Raw genomic sequence first — 5053 nt, 5'->3', positions numbered from 1 at the left:
TTTGGTCACCACCGGTAGACGACTTCTCCTGGAGACTATGCTTTCCACGGTAAGTTGGTTAGCAAGGAGAGTTCCGGGGTGCATAATTGCGTGGTCTCATATGATCCCACGAAAAGTATGGCGGGGGGGTATCTCGATCCCTGCTTTAAATCATTCTGTTAGAAAACTGAATAACAAAGTGAGTAGGTTGTTCCGTTCCAAGACATTGCATTCGATCTCGCATAGTTGTATTAATGATGACAGTATGTATCTGGGGGATGGTGTGCATTTGTCGAGGGTGGGGAATGAGTTACTCATAGGAGACTTCTTAGCCTGGTTAAAATCATTAAAACATGACCTTTAGGTAGGAGTTTTGTGGGGGGTCCGGATAGCCGGTCAACTATCCGGACCTGTGGCGGTAAGGTCATGAGCGGTGAGCACTAATTGGTAGATCCCTATGAGTGGGCGTCACCCAACACGGATGGGAGCGCTCGGGAGAGGTGGCCATTGGCCCCTCAGTGGGGAGGCGGTCCCGTCTAAGGGCGGGTCGCCGGAAGTAAAGGAAAGGCGGTCAAGGCCCCTTCCTTTGTAGGAGGGGTTACAGCCCCCTCCTGGGGAATTTCCCGGGGCCAGGGTCATCTGCGACGGCAGATGCGGTAAGTTGTGTGGGATGGGGGGAGGTCCACGATACCTTCTAGATACCACACACAAGTCTTCGAACGACCTTTAAATGGCGTCGAGTCTTAAGTGCCCCCGTCAAGTCAAGGGAAATTGTTAGTAGTTGCACTTGAGGTAAGCCTCTGTGCTGTCGCCCCTCACAAGTGGGAGGGGTAAGTCTGGTTAGGGATCTTGACACCGGTTATGACCTTGCCGTTGGCCCTTAAACGTTAGGATGTACAATTTCAGTGTTTCTAGAGAATGTTTTTGTAGGATGCTAGTTCGGCTAGGAGAAACTCTGTATTAGAGAATATGTTAAGGTTAGCCAAACATCGCAATGTGATAATGAAATTGTACATAAAATGAAACGTTTAATGTTTTAATTTTTTGTTTTAATAAATACGGCCGGGGGAGGGTCACTCCCTCCCCACATCCAAAAACTTCAAGAACTGTTTCCGGTTTCCCTCCTTTTGGGGATTGTGTTGAGAGGGGGTGGCGGGTATCTCAGCCATATGGAAAGGGGCGACCACTCGGTCCCCCCGAACGTATGGTGGAGTGCCTCGATCCCCCCGGGAAGCCATTTTTGGGCGGGAGGCGTGTCTCGGCTGGTATGCCCGAAGCGGCGTAGCCGGGGCGCGCTTTTTCCCGCCCTAGAGTGGGCTGGCCTAGACACCGACGTAGCCAGCCCCGCCCTAGGGGCGGGCAGGGGCGGGTTCTCGCCCGCCCTGAAGACGGATAAAAAGAGACGCAAGACCAGAAGACGTCCTCTTGTTCTTGTGCTCCGAAGCTGCACCTCCTCGCTACTCGTGAGCTCGGGACAGAACAAAGAGCCAATTTTGACCCACCCACCAGCCCCTGAGGACAGCAAGTTGTTGTGCAATAAAGTGAATTTATAAGTTTGTTTTTCCATTCCGTTTACAGGCTGTGAAAGTATCAGTTTGTTGTTGATCATAATAAAGTATGGTGAATATCGTATAGGTTGTTTCCATTAAAATGATTTGATGTAGTGTTGCATTTTAGCATGTTCTTTCGGTCGTAGCGACCAATGTTTTCTATAGGTTGAATAAAAATTGTCGTATTTATTTTTGGTAGGCGGTAAGGTCATGAGCGGTGAGCACTAATTGGTAGATCCCTATGAGTGGGCGTCACCCAACACGGATGGGAGCGCTCGGGAGAGGTGGCCATTGGCCCCTCAGTGGGGAGGCGGTCCCGTCTAAGGGCGGGTCGCCGGAAGTAAAGGAAAGGCGGTCAAGGCCCCTTCCTTTGTAGGAGGGGTTACAGCCCCCTCCTGGGGAATTTCCCGGGGCCAGGGTCATCTGCGACGGCAGATGCGGTAAGTTGTGTGGGATGGGGGGAGGTCCACGATACCTAATAGATACCACACACAAGTCTTCGAACGACCTTTAAATGGCGTCGAGTCTTAAGTGCCCCCGTCAAGTCAAGGGAAATTGTTAGTAGTTGCACTTGAGGTAAGCCTCTGTGCTGTCGCCCCTCACAAGTGGGAGGGGTAAGTCTGGTTAGGGATCTTGACACCGGTTATGACCTTGCCGTTGGCCCTTAAACGTTAGGATGTACAATTTCAGTGTTTCTAGAGAATGTTTTTGTAGGATGCTAGTTCGGCTAGGAGAAACTCTGTATTAGAGAATATGTTAAGGTTAGCCAAACATCGCAATGTGATAATGAAATTGTACATAAAATGAAACGTTTAATGTTTTAATTTTTTGTTTTAATAAATACGGCCGGGGGAGGGTCACTCCCTCCCCACATCCAAAAACTTCAAGAACTGTTTCCGGTTTCCCTCCTTTTGGGGATTGTGTTGAGAGGGGGTGGCGGGTATCTCAGCCATAGGGTGGCAGCCAATAGCAGACCTATTGGCTTCGCTAGTATATATTTATTTTGTGTGCAATTTTGCATAGTGCGAACTTAGCCCAAGGGCATTACGCCACTTTACTTAAGTACCAGATTACATTACACAAGGTCAGCTTCATTTTAGTAAATAAGTAAGTAAGTAAAAGTTTATTTGTACACGATTAATTAAAATCTTTACAAAATTATAAAAACACCAGTAGGTACAATTAAAACACCATTTGTACTTGAATAGCGATTCATTTTAGTAGGCACAGGGAGATTACCTGTTCGCACAGAATCACAGGACACCAGGATTTAAAAGTGAATCCCCATTTAAGCCAGATTCACGGGCCGTTAGCTACATCTCAACAGTCTCCCACTTCAAACCTCCGTTAGCAAGTTTTGAGTCAGCTTGATAGTGCAGCTGTACATGAGCCTATTGTTACCTATTCTTTAAAGCATACATCAATGGAAATTGGCTCTGGCCTGAGGAGTAAAACTCTTTCACCTAATGCTATTGGCTATTTAGTGTATGATTCCACATTTTAGACAGTGCTTCATTGAAATACACGAGGGACTATTTTACACCTGAACAGTTTACTAAATCATGACACTGTATGACAGATTCAAGTCTTAGGGGCATATTACCAACAACTAGCGATAATTTTTGTCTCTAACTTGTTTAGAGACAAAAATTATCGCCGCACATCGGCGATTTTTATCGCAGATAAACCTTGCTATTAGCAAGGTTTATCGCAAATGCGATAAAAAACGGCCGCAATGCATGAATATCGCTGAAAAGTCAGCGATATTCATGCATTATCGAGCAAATGCTCTTAGCCATGTTATCCACCTCCCATTGGATAACATGGCTAAGAACTGCTCAGGGCAGGTGTTAGCTTTTGGAGATATTCGCGCTTAGCGCGAATATCTCCAAAAGTTGGTAATAGGAGATAGCGATGTTAGCGACTGTTTCCAGTCGCTAACATCTTGGCACGCCCACTTTGCATGTCATTAGTGATAAATATCACTGACATGCAAAGCGGGGCCCAAGATGGTCGCTATCTCCTATTAGCTGTCGCTAACTGGTGTTAGCGACAGCTTGGTAATAGGGAGGTAATTTTATCTCCGCTTTCTTGGCTTTTAAAGCCAAAAAAGCCGAGATAAACCCCCTTGATAATATGCCCCTTAGTCTCCTCTATGCACTCTATAGAGAAAGCAACGTTTGTAATGTTCTCACAGTATTTGCAAATCCAACGTGTCTGGCTTCAACACACTAAACATTTGTGCAAGCCGGTCTTTACATGCATTAGCAGAGTAAAGCCCGAATTTTTGGCTTCGCCAGTGGTTATTTCTTTATGTTGTATTCGCTTTACTTCTGCCATTTGATCCTTTTTCTGATCTGTCTCCTTCCTTGTTATTCCTTAATCACATTTTGCTTTTATTACTTGCTTTTTATTACTTGCTTCGATCAGAATATTATTCTTGACAATATTATAATTCCTCAAAGAGTATGCTAATAACAAGATCGCTTACCTATGTAAACCTCTGTCATGGCCTACAAAACATTAAGGAAAAGAGTTATCTGACTGATAAAATATTGTGAGTAGAGTGAAGGCACAATTTACTTAAAATAAAGAAATTAACAATCTATGTGCATGCCTTCTATTTATAAAAGCTCCTTCATTTTACAAGGGTATCACTCACATTTTGGGAAACTATGACTATCATCTCCTGGGCCTCAAACACAAACACAGATGTTGATTTTATAGCCTTATTTTCTAAGTGAATTGTTTTACTGTTAAAAGTTCAGTTAGACAATGGTAAAGAGATGCTGTGCTGAAGGTTTCAATGTAGTAGAACTCATATATGTCTGGTTCTCTGCTTTCAATGACCCGCTTACTGGAGCACTAACTGGGTTTGATATCTATTGGCTGAGTTCTACAAATCTTTTAACCAACCTAAAAACCCACCACTCAAAACACATTTATCCCACCCAGTTAAGAGAAGAATAATAGAATTCCAAAATTATTAAGACATAAATTGTTGGTAGTCTGCCAAACCAATTGGGTTGCTGAAGCCCAAAGAGATTCCTGGTGACTCGGCCACTATATTGAGAAGCCCTCCAATTGTGGTGGGATTTTTCACCAAAAGCAGCCCTGTAAACATGGCTAAAGTACTTTGGGTAACAAAGCTAATTCCAGGGGGGCTGTGGTGTGATGGTAGGCCACTGAGCATTGTTTTGCTTTTTTCAAGCCAAATTGGAGAAGCCTTTGCCTCCTTCACACAAACAGATAAATAAATGTCCCTGATGTCATGGGAACTTTCTTCCATTTTGTGAGGGCCATTTTTCCTGTTTGTGAGGAAGATGCTTTCCATGGCAGTGAAAAACATGGAAAATCAGCTTCAGAAGTCATGCCTTACATACCCTGGACCTTGTTAGGATTAGATGCAAGTAGCACTGTGGCAAACAGCCTACTGGATAAGAGCGTCCCATGATGAACTGATGGTGTCTTACAACCAAGTGTGGTGGAGTTGAACATCCTTCAGTTTATGGATGATGTGACAA

This window comes from Lissotriton vulgaris, chromosome 3_1 (assembly GCF_964263255.1).
Source record: "Lissotriton vulgaris chromosome 3_1, aLisVul1.2, whole genome shotgun sequence".
NCBI lineage: Eukaryota > Metazoa > Chordata > Amphibia > Caudata > Salamandridae > Lissotriton > Lissotriton vulgaris.
This window is presented reverse-complemented; position numbering follows the sequence as displayed.